Here is a 12,676-nt window from a genome sequence, read left to right on the forward strand (position 1 = left end):
AAATCTGGGTCTGCGAGAACTTTCCAAATTCAAGAGGAGCTCTGGTGGCAACACAGTGACTCAAGGGGACTTCTTGGTCTCTGGGTAGAGCTTTGTTAGGAATGAACACAGTCACGTTCCTAGTCCATGTGTCCATCACTATTCAAGGATAATCTTCCCTCCTGTTTATTATTTTTTTAATACTGAATTTCTATTTAGATACCATACCATATGGGTTTAGGCACATTTCTGGGTCAAACAGTCCATCCGTTATTAATACTGAGATTCTAATTTACTCACGTAGGTAGAGTGTGCTGGACACATACAGTTTACAGAAAATGTGTATTTTGTGTATAGTAGATTGTATATACACCTTTAACACAGCTAGGGTTTTTTAAAACAAATGAGTATTGTAAGGGTTTTCTTCTAAATGAGCTTACTATCGGGTCAGTGTTGATTTATTGGTGCTGTTGAAAATAATCCATTTTCACTAAAAGTATGTGAAACCTACAGCATGTCCTTCACCTAGGATTTGCATTCACTTTGTCAATGATTGGTCACGGTGTTTGGGAACAGAATACAAAAGCAGTCCCAGAGTACCCCCACTCTATTAATAACAAGTTCAAAACAGAGAGATCTTGAGAGAAGGAATGCTGTTTGGCCGAAGGTGGAGCTGTTTGAACAGAGGCCAAGTGCAGTGTACACTTAATCTTCTGATTCAGGATGAGAATCATCTGGATGTCATCTGATTGTTGTGAGAGGGGACTCTGAAGCGAAACAGGGGACGACCCTGTCATGGTTCTTAGATTTTTGGTGTCCAACATGAATAAGGCCTTCATGCTTGGTCCTTAGAAATATATGAAAGCATGAGTCAGTATCTGTTTGTTTTGGGTTACTCACATTGTCTTTGCCTTTTTCAAAAGTGATCGGCAATGAAATACTGTCAAACCAAAGTAGCAGTGATGTCATGCATGACATTCAAGATGTGGGCTTTGTACCAGGTCTTTTGAGTGAAGATCACTGTCCTGATTTATTTCAATAAAAGGGGGCTTGGAAATTGTGGTCCGTGTGTTCCTTCCTTGAGTATAACCAGACACTGTCAAATTCCAGGCGATAAAACGTGGCCTGGGGTTGTCTGTTTAATCCACTACTTTCCCATCCCCCATGTGCCCACAGTACAGAGAGAATGCACCCCATTTCCCCAAAGTCAGCTGCCTTTCAGGTCCTCGGTTTTACAGATCTAAAATGACTATTTCTTAGATAACCGACTAAGCGGCAATATCCACATTCAGATCACTCACAACTATACATACACTCCTAAATATCTGTGTGCACAAATGGGATTTTTATTAAACTATGCACAAGAGGCCAAATAGTGGAGAGTTCTTTCAGAGGAAATCGTCCCTTGTTTTCTTAAAACCTAATTTTTATATCCCACATTAAAAAGTTTCAGTTATTTAAACAACTGATTGTAATACGCCAAAGCTCAAGTCTTACACCTTTCATCATGTGCTTTTCAGTACCTTCTACTGCCAAACACACTAGTGGTGGGATCTGGTCCTAAAGATCCCATCTTTTCCTCAGCCCCAGAAACACCCTCTCATTTTCTCTCTCCTTCTCCCCTTTGCAAATAATTTTCATGAAAGAATTCCCAGTGCATCTCTAATCACCTGCTCACCTCCGTTGGCTCAGCCACTGTGAAATGGCTTCTATCCCACACTCCATTCCTGGGAGAGGACTTTGTGGACCACTGGTAAAGATACCAACATCTTTTGAGGCTCCCAAAGGAACCCTCTGTCTTCCTGGGCTTTACTCTGTTCTCCATGTGCTCATCATCTTTCCTGTCCTTAAATTTAGTTGGTGTTCCCAGATTTTCTCCTGGTCCACCCCTCCCTGTCTCCCTGGACAATTTTATCCACCCTCACGGTTCACCTGCCTCTCCTGGTCCTCATGATGCTCATCCCTGGTCACTGTAGAACAGCCACAGGTCCACGGCACATCTCCACCTGATATGCCTTAAGCCACAGGTCCACAGTCTTTCCCTGTGAAGGGACAAGTAGTCACTGTGTTGGGCTTCCTGGGCCACGTGGTCTGCATGGAGCTCTCATACACAGACATGGTCCATCAACAATCTGTGAGTGGACCTGGCTGAGTTCTAAAAAAGTGTTCCAAAGCCAAGCCATAGGCCTCTGACCCCTGCTTTAAACCACTACCCTTTCCTCCACTTTCTGACTCCTGCTCTTCCTTGACTTGTTTCACCCTCACTGCCCTTGAGCCAGAGTTGACCAAGTCTGCTGTGTCTCTCCCTTCCTCCCACCCTTGCTCACCAAGGCTTGTTCTCTGTTCCTTCGGCGTCTCTCTTCTTGCTATGTTCATAGTATCTCTTGGTTAGTGTGACGTTCTCCCCTTTAGGCTTCCAGCCCCCTGAGTTTGGCTGGACTTAAGGGGGGTGCCTGGGTGGGGACTACATTTCCCAGCCTCCTTTGCAATTCAGCGAGTTCAGTGTTGGGTTAGGTTGGTGGCAAGTGAATCAAGTATCAAACAAAGATGCTTATGCTGGACTTGTTTCACTGCAAATGGCCACACTGGTCAGATCTTAGAAGTCAGGAGTTATATTTGAAGAACTGCCTGGCATAAACCTGAAAGATCAGTTTATGAGTGAAGGGGGCCTTTTGTTATAGCAGCTCACCTGCACTACTTCCCCAGGGACTGCACTCGCTTGCCTGCTGCTCTCCCTCTGTACAGCTTTGCGCCAGTGCCTGTCCTTTCTTAATATGCAATTGTATCATCTCATGATGCAAATCTGATCCTGCATTCCCCACCTAAAGATGGAAAATCAAAAAGGACAGGAGTCTTTGCTTTTCAGAGGATTAAGGCAGGATGAAGTGATGGAGTTACAGAAGAGCTTCTCAACATTGGATGGTCAGGAACTTCAGCTACGAAGGTTGCAGGCAGAAAGGAGCCAGCCAGGCAGTAATCAGTGGAAACAGGTTTTCAGGCAATGGGCACACGTAGTAGTGCTGAGGCCTTCAGGCCTGCCGTGTTCCAAGAGGCAAGAGGGAGAAGAGCACAAGTGAGCTTTTTTCTAGTAAGTTCCCACTGCAGGGACAAATCAAAGTCCTTAAGAATCTGGAAGAGACGGGTCATAACAGGGCAGCTGGAAGTGATGCTCTGCCTAATACCACCGTGGACGGGTCAAGTGAACACCTGCCCTTGTCTGTGGACGGGGCACAGTCTGGCTTGGAGCACCATGCATGCCAAGGTTCCCAGATGTGGGTAAGGGTAAGGGCCACATACCAACCATGCCAGCTGTGGACACCAGATGGCAGCAGAGGATGGACCAACATGATCTATTTGCCAGACAAAGGCAGGGGCTAGCCCTAGTGCTAAGGATCCTTGCTCACCATCAGGGGGACATATCAACTCTGAGAGGTGCTACCGTGCTAGCAGGCTATTTCAGTCTATATAGTACACAATGGAGGCCCAATTTTGAACCCTTTGTGTTAGTGGCAGAGTCGCTGTTGTCAGACCGGGGGCAGTGACGCTGGCCCAGGGCTGCATAGACCAGTCATTTAATCTTATCTGGACAGCTACTTGCTCCATGGGCATCCTTAAGGGGTATACAAAAATATCTCACCAGGCTGCACCAGAGCTTGTCCTTAGCTTGCAGCCACGCAGTGGGAATAATTGGATCCTGGTGAAGCAGGAAACGAAGTGGGGGGGGGCACCAGACTGTCAAAGGCAAGGTAAGTGGGATTACTGCAATGGCCAGCAGAGACAGAGCAGCAACCACGTCTGGCTTGTACAGATAGATCTAGGGTGCTGCCTACTTCATCCCAGTGCTCCTAGAGGGGAAACCTACTAAGTTCTCACTTGATCAGTACAAGCAAATAACTTCCAGGTCAAGTGAACAAGAGTCTCACTTGAATCGTAAAACAGAACTATGGCTCCTCCACCAATCCCCAGATTTAAGCCAATCTGCAAATCAGAGCCCCTTGAATGAAGGAGATGCTGGGTCACCACTACTGAAAATTTATATTATTTATCTTTAGTTCATCCATTCCCAAAGGGACCCACCCAGGCTTTTCCCATGGTAACTGTGCATCTGGAAAAAGGAAATAATCATTTCTTTCAGGGACTATCAGACACTGGCTCTGAATCGACAATGATTCCAGAAGACTCAAAATGTCACTGTGGCTCACCAAGGACTGGTGAAGTAGAGGTCAGGTGACCCATGGAGTTTTAATCAAGTCTGACTCACAGTGATTCCTGAAGTTCTGTGAACCATCCTGTGTTCATGTCTCCAGTTCCAGAATTATAACTAGGATGTAGAGACTGAATTGGCAGAATCCTTCCATTGGTTCTCTGACCTGCAGGGTGAGAGTTATTATGGTAGGAAAGTCCTAATGCAAACCACTTGGAAAACAGCACATCAAAAGCAATACCACTTCCTGGAGGGACTGCACAGATTGACGCCACCACTAAGAACTTGAAAGGTACACCAGTGGTAGTTCCTACCACATTCCCGTTCAACTCTCGTGTCTGGTCTGTGCAGAAGACACATACATCAGAGAGGATAGTGATTGCCTTCTGTTTAACCAGGTGGTGACTCATCGCAGCTGCTGAGCTAGATATGGTTTCATTGCTGGAGAAAATTACCACATCTCCTGGCAGCTACTGCTCTGGCAATGCCTTTTTCTCCATCTCCATCCATAGGACTCACCAGAGCAGTTTGCAATACACCTTCACTGTCCTACCCCAGGGTACATCAACTCCCTAGCCCGGTGTCACAACTTAATTCACAGGGAGTTTTGATCACTGTTTTCCTTCCACACAAAATCCCTCTGGTCCATTACACTGCCACACCACGCTGACTGACCCAGCAGACACACAGGAGTGACTGCCCAGGATGTACTGGTAAGACACTGGCATGTTAGAGGGTGGGAAATACATCTGAAAAAAACTCAGGGGCCTTTTACCTCAGCAAAAGTTCTAGGGCTCTGGTAGGCAAGACAAGGTAAGAACTAAGGATAAGGTACTGCATCTGGCCCCTCCTACAACCAAGAAAGAGGTGCCGTGCTTGGTGAGCCTATTTGGATTTGGAGTGTTACTACCATTTTCATTCAGGCATGTCACTCCAGCCCATCTATCGAGTGACCTGAAAATATTCTTTGTGTGAGGCTCAGAGCAGGAGAAGGATCTGCAGCAAATAGGTCCAGACTGCCCTTCCCATTGTTCTGGCACTTGAGCTAAATGATGCAGCAGATACAACCTTCAGTGGTTGAGAGAGATACTGCTTAGAGCTCTTGGGTTTTATAGTGGAAGCCCTTAGAATTTTGGGGCAAGACCCTGCTATCATCTACAGATAACTGGACACCTTTTGAGAGAGCTCTTGGCCTGTTACTGGGCCTTGGTAGAGACCGAGTGCTTGAGCATCGTCCACCAGGCTGCCTTGGGACCGGAGCTAACCACGATGAACCTGGTGTTACCTGGTGGAGTCACAAATGCTTCTCATACCTGGAAAAGAGGCTTGCAATCAATGTGGGAATATGGAACCCTAAACGAGCAGGTTCCTACCTTTGGCAACATGTCATAAAAGTTGGGTAGTATAAGCTTAAATCCAAGACAAATTAATTTGTTGAAATCATTCAGATAATTGTATTTTTTTTTTAAGATTGAAAAAGGTGGCTGATTCCTTTTCTGATTTTAGACCATTTGAACTTGAAAGAAGAGGGGGGCCTGTGAGTCCATCAAACCTGGCCCCCTGTTGGCTGCAGTCAGATTCTCTGTCCCTCCCCTCTGTCACACCCAGGGGACATGGTCAAGCGGCAGGGCTTGGTTCTTCCATGTTTGAAAAGGTGCATAGGTTCTCAGGCCCTAACCTCGATGAAGCTGGTGATGGTTTTGCTGTTACCTGTGCCTTGTCCCAGAGGGGGATTTCTATTCCCTTGTCATTTAAGCATTGCAACCTGTATTGCCTAAGGATACCCGAGCAAGGCCTGGCTTGGGGTGGAAAGATCAGAGAAGGAATGGGACTCACAGGGGGAGTTGTAGGGATTCACAAGATCATTAATAACATATCTTATAAATAAATACAAAATTCATTTTCAAAAGTCCGTACATAATAATAACTTTCAACCATATTTATAGGTATTATCAAATTCCCATTGCTTTGTGGCACTTTGACAACAATCTAGGCTAAGTGCATGGGTATTTTAGAGTCTCCATGATCCACCTGTCACTACCTATCTGGCCTCAGGTGATTTTTCTTTTGCTCCTCTCTGTAATAACAATGGGCCTATTTCCTAAGTATGGTGCAAGGATATGAGATGATCCATGAGAATTGCATGTACAAATCTCTCGAACCATGTCTGCTGTGACTCTCACCATTAAATTGTTTCTTAATCTCTGTTAATCAAGTGTTAGTGTGTGATGGAGTGAATCTGGGCAGAATCCATGCCATCTTCATCTGTGGGAAGATTGGGTTTCCACACTGCAGCCCAGCTCCAAGTTGCTGACTCCCATATTTGCACCATGGAAGAAATTTGGGTAGAAAGCAAAGCACACATAAGAACAGAAAACGGGATGGAATTGGAAAACAGCATGCTATGACATTTGTGTCCCAAGTTCTATGCGTCTAGATGATTGTATTAACATCATGTTTTAATTTTGTGATGCTTTGATGTCTTTGGGGGCCTTAGAGGCCCAGAGAAAGGCAATCCTTCCCAGGGTCAGCTAATTTCTAAAGATATTAAGCACTTTACTTGGAATCCTATCTCTCACATGCAAGCAACCAACATGTCATCTGATCCTCCCTACGTCATGCCAGGGCCAGGACCAGAAAGCTAGGTTGCAAGCCAGAGAACTCGTTGGAATTATTCGAACTAGCTCATTCTAAAGTGTGTACTATGCCCAGCTTTGACTTTCCCTTGGAGCCTGCAATAAAAGCTGTGCCCATGGGCGCCCCTAACTCTTGCTTCTGCTTCCAGGCCAAACGTTGAGGCTTCCGTGACGGGACCCTGCGTGGTGTGGCAAGCCTCCATTTCTTTCTAAGTGTTGGTAGCAAATTCTTTTTTCAGTGGCTTTAGCGGCACTGTGTGATCACTCCATGACCTTCATGAACGAAAAATCTCACAGGTACGTTTTGAGATGACCGTGCAGCCAGCAGGTGGCTCGGTGATCCAGGCAGGGCCGGCCCTGGGGCTGCTCTTCATTCCCTGACTCTAAACAGCAAGCTGTCCCTGGGGTGTGTCGCTGGCTGTTGGGGCGTCTGTGATACTTTGCTCCCTGTGTCCTTTCATGATGTTCCGGTCTAAACTGTGGCAAAAGAATGAGCGGAATCTTATTACTGGGAGTGCAAGAGGTGGCCCATGGACACCTTATTGGTGAGGGAGTGTCCTGTGTGATAGGAAATCAAGAGGCTTCTAAGGCTGACTGTCAGCAAGGCTTTCTGGAGAGAGTGGCCACAGAGAGAGGCCACCCTGCAGATGCTTTGGATGACCAGACTGGCAACACCATAGAGCATCGCCAGGGTCAGCACAGAGGAGAGCTCTGACTTATAAGGAATCTTCTCTTCCTCTGGTGGAAGAACAAGTCCTGGGCATATGAGATCCCCTCAGGGGTTGACATTGGCTATTTGTCCTCTGGGCATGACTGCACTCTAGAGACATTCACCCATTGAATTTCCTATTTGGTCAGGCCCAGCTTGGTGCAGGGTGCCCTTGCAGTGGAAAACCGTGACTCCCCAAAAAATCCTTGCAGATGGCTTCAAGGGCAATCTCTGCCACGGCTTGCCTTGCTGCTGTCATTCCTCCCTCAACCTCGTGGGATACATGGGACCACATGCTCGGACACCAGTGGCCCGGTGCTTCATGAAAAAAGGAGAAGAGGAAGAGCATTTCTCCGGCTTCCTCTGAGCAACCTGCGGAGGTCTTCCGGCGTGGAAGAGGTTGCCAGCATTTGGGGACCCCAGCACCAGTCAGCAACACGTCAAGAGCCTCTACTTTGACTAAACTGTTCAAAACCAAGAATTCTGCATGTTTCCCCACGTTGATACAGACCCCAGCCCCTTGAGTTGACGGGGGTAGCCTAGGAAGGAAGACCACCACTAATAGCAGAGACTACTTGGGCCCACCAGGAGCTTATGAGATGAGCACTCAAAAGCTAAAAACAAAAACCATTTTGGTAAAGCAAGGGGACAAAAATTTTAAAAAAGGAGGGGAAAATGTAAATGTTTAGCCAACTAGAATATTTCATTTAATTAAAAAGAGAAAAATGGGAGGGGGCAGGAAGGGATTGGAGATGCTTCTGTAGTGGAGGGTGGAGTGGGGGGCTGTCCTGGGGAGAAGCTGCTACCTACAGAGACAGGCCCCTCTTCTTCCCCTCCCCCACTTTCCCTCACAATCACTGACTCTATCCAATCAACAACTGACAGATACTTTGCTTTTAAAGATTTGGCCAACACACTCTGTCCAGGGCCTCTCAGAGCAGCATCTGAGGTGCAGTTGCCTTCACTTCATATGGCTTCGCAGGCTGCCCGGGGTCCTCAGCCCTGCCACCACACAGAACCTTTGCAGACAAGGGCTTAGCCGCTCTGCCCTTCTCCAGGAGCACAGTTGCAACACTTCCTTGATGACCTCCTCCTCAAGGACAGTCCTTGGCACACTCGTCATGGAAGACAAGTCCAACACCTGTTAGTGGTTTTGGGGTTCTGATGGCAACATGTTCTTCATTTACAACTTTTCTTTCCAAAGTAAAGCCAACAGGCACTGCTGCTAGTGCCTGCAGATAGATACTCCTTCACTGAAGAGGCTTCATCAACTTCTCAAGCCTCCTGAAGTTTCTAGACCACTTATGGTGACCACAAGTTGGCCAGGGGCTCAGATGCAGGCAACTGTCTCTTACTAAATACTATTAAAACAGCGACCAGCTAAAAACAGAGACTCTTTCAGCCCTGAGCCTATGCCTCCCCTCCCCAGCTATCCACTGTGCTTTGGATCAAGGAAACCACACTCCACAGCCTCAACACAGCTACTGAGGGCCTGTTCTCAACATCTTGTCAGACGTCAGAACGCTGGAGGAAGTCACCTTTCCCTCCTGGCTCCCTGGGGACTTCCTTAGAATTAAGTAGTTGAATAGCCCTGGGGTCTTACCGACTGTTCAGGTGGCACTGTGCCCTCGTATACCACGGAGCTCAGCAGAAAATTGCAGCTTTGTGGCCCTTAGCCACCATGTCCTGGTGGACATAGGATAGAGCCCAAGAAACAATGTACTTGGCCAAAACTTTGGCCTTCATCTTAGTACTAGACATCCTGGCCGACAAGTTGCCTTGACATTTATTATAAACTGCTGGGCCAGTACCTAAAAATTATCCCCTTCAGGGTAAAATACTCTGAGCTCTCTTGCCTCATAGATACCCAAAATATAAATCAAAATCACACATGTCTGTGCATATACTGAGGCCAAACCACAAGGCCGTGCCAAGACACTCCTTATTCCTTTCAGAGTTACAGGCATTAGTAATAGTAACCTAGACACAAGCTTCAGTTCTCAGAACACACAGTGCTCAAGGGCTGAAGGAAGAGGTATTCAAGAGAACTTTCCTGTCTCCGGTAACTGGTATGGCTGAGATACGTAGGGGCTTCGTCAAACGATGCCTTTCAAAGTCCAGCCCATGTATAACTAATTAGAACAAACTTTAAAAATGGGGAAAAAAATCCAGCCCATCAAAAGCTTGAGAGCATGGTCTTAAGTAAAATAAGCTCAGAAAGTCAAGGGTCATATGTTTTCTCTCATATGTGGAAGCTAAAGAGAAAAAATGGGATAAGTGGTGGGGGGACCACAAGAAAACAGAAGAGACACGTGGAGTAGAGAAAGGAGATGAGGGCGGGAAAAGGGAAGGACTAGGAAATGGAACTGACCAAATCATGTTGTGTGCATATACAAATAAGTCACAATGAATCTGCTATTATATATATAATTATAATGAACCAATTAAAAACAATTTTTATAGTTCAGCCTATCAAATAAATGCCTAAAAGAACTGTTTTCCATTAAAGCTTAATCTATTTTATAAATTTTCCATCTTGCTTCTATCCTATAAGCATAGCTAATGGAGAGCCCAAACTCTTCTGGGATCAAATAACTATACATTGTTCCATTGGCCGAGTGGCTGCCCATCTGATGGGAGACCCATTTGAACCTCGACTTCCACCAAAAACAAAAACTAAAACTTGGTAAGAGCAAGTCCAGTCATTCTCTTAACTGCTGATCTTGTTGCTTGTGGTCTGGCTGCTTTCATTGGTTTACAATCTAGAAGACTGGCCTCCAAGGAAGCCATTGCTTTGGCCAAACATGGAAATGCCAAGACTCACTTCAATTCCAGTGGGCACCCACATGGAAAGGACACCCAAGTCCACATCCCAGGCTCTGAAGCTCACCACTGGGTATGATGTCACCTCAGATTTCCTTAACATGATGTGAAGACATCAGAGTGATGAGATAACGCCACCACAGCAGCCCTCTGATGGTGAAGGCTACACTGGCCAGGTGAAGAAGAAGCCAAGCCATATTCACCTTGGTATTCCTTCCGGTGCCTGCCTACTGCCCTGCACATACAGTAGCCATGGGACAATGGCTGAATCAATAGCAATCCATTTCCCTTGCCATGAAGCTGTCTCTGCAGCTGTGGACTCCTGGTAAATTATTCTCTGCCCCTTTGATTGGATATGATGTCCCCACCCATAGCACCCCAGGCTGCCCTCCAACATTCCAACCAACCCCTGTATTTTCATTTATAAACTTATTATTTTCACCTTGTCTGTCTTCTCTTTGAAGACAAGGACTGTCACTCTTGACTGCATTTTCAGCCATCCAGTAACTGAGAGGGTCTGGTCATAGCAGGTGCTTCATGAAGGTTCTTTGGACAAATGAAGGAATTAGCAAATAAAGGAATGACTAAGTAGCTCGTCTTAGAGTCCAGTCCTTTTCCTTATGGAACCAATCACGGTTCTATCTCCTGGGCCTCCCTGTCTTCTCCTAAACAGAACACTGATGTGTGGGTCCTTTGGCTCTGTGGGTTGATACACTTCTGTCTGGATGCCCATAGGAGACTTTTCAGAGATGTCTTCTGGGGTTTTTAGCTAAACCTTTTCACCCGTTTATGCAATGGAAGTAACGTGGTCAGATGTCAGGGTGCGTGGCGACCCCCAGTCTGACCACCCAGAAAGAGGGTACTCATCTTCTGACATTTCCAGATTTCCAGTGGGGCAATTGGCACTCATTGTAACACACATGGGCTTATTGAAAATTGAAAAGGGAGCCTCTCTAGAACCTTCTTCTGTCCCATGAGGTGGCCTAAAGGCAATTACACAATTGTGTGTGTGTGTGTGTTTGTGAGTTGTGTTCCATGTGTGCACAATAGCGTGTGCATAGACCTGTAGGCACACATGCCAGTGTGCAAGCACATGCATGTGAGGGCATCCGTGTGCACATACAGGAAGGGGTATGTGTGTGTGGTGAAAATTTTGTCCAAAGGGTCAGACCTCTTTAAAGGATACTTGCTGTTTAAGAATGATTTCCTTACAAACAAAGTTTCAAAAAATTCAGAAAGGGTGAAAAAGCTGATCAGTGTACATATTTATGGAGGTATTTCTGGGTAATATATTTGTGTTTTGAAAAATCATTCTTATAAAGGTAAATGAATTTTAATAGATTTTTATGATTTCATAACCAAAGCTATAATACCAATATTTTGCTGTATCTTAATTTTCTATAGAAGTAAAACTTCAGCACTGTGTCTCATTGAATTTGCTGAACAGGAAATTCCGAAAGCTCATGACTAATAAGCACTTTCAATTTGGAAGCAAACTCTCTAGGGTGAGTCTAAGATGAGTTTGTTTTTTTTTTTCCAAACTGATTAGATTTTACTGATATTTCTTTAGCCAATATCTCCATTTTCTCTAACAAGAGAAGTTTGGAATGCATAATATTTTACGAAATGAATTAATATTGCTTGAATGCAGCAACTCAGCATTTTCAGTCTGTTCACAAAGACACTTTTGAAGAAAGGATTGATTTTTGACAGCCTTCACTGGTGTTATTGCAGGGTTAGGACTCAGCTAAGAACCCCAGCACACCCACTCATATAATCCCTGGTGACTGCTCCAACAGGGCCAACCCTCTAGGTCAAGAAACTATATGTAGTAACAAGCCAGAGAGTAAAGTCAGCCTTGAACTTGAAATTGCATGCCAGTGACCACACCAGATGAGACACACATTCAGTTATCAGCTCCATTGGTGGTGGTAATCAATTGTGTTCATATCATTTAGACTCTCAAAAAAAAAGTTGCATTCATTATTTAAAACTCTCTGGTAAAGAGAACAACAAAACTCCAATCTAATTAAAAGACACAAAAGTTTAAAATGAAGAACATTTTCAAAATAATGCATAGGTGATAATATAATGTCTGTTTTCAAAGAACGCAGCTTAAGAAATTATTATGAACCCAAACTGTTCTGTGTCACTTGTTAATAGCTCAGCTCCAGTAATTAAAAAAAAAAATCAGTATGCAGTCCTAAATGAGGTGCTGAGATCATCCACAGGAGTTTAAGTCAAGTAGTTTGGATAAAGTCACACAGTTCACCGAAATCATTCCCCACCTCGGTCATTCTTGTGTAAAACTGTACTTCCAGCTGG

The sequence above is a fragment of the Urocitellus parryii genome, chromosome 10, assembly GCF_045843805.1.
Source record: "Urocitellus parryii isolate mUroPar1 chromosome 10, mUroPar1.hap1, whole genome shotgun sequence".
Taxonomy (NCBI): Eukaryota; Metazoa; Chordata; class Mammalia; order Rodentia; family Sciuridae; genus Urocitellus; species Urocitellus parryii.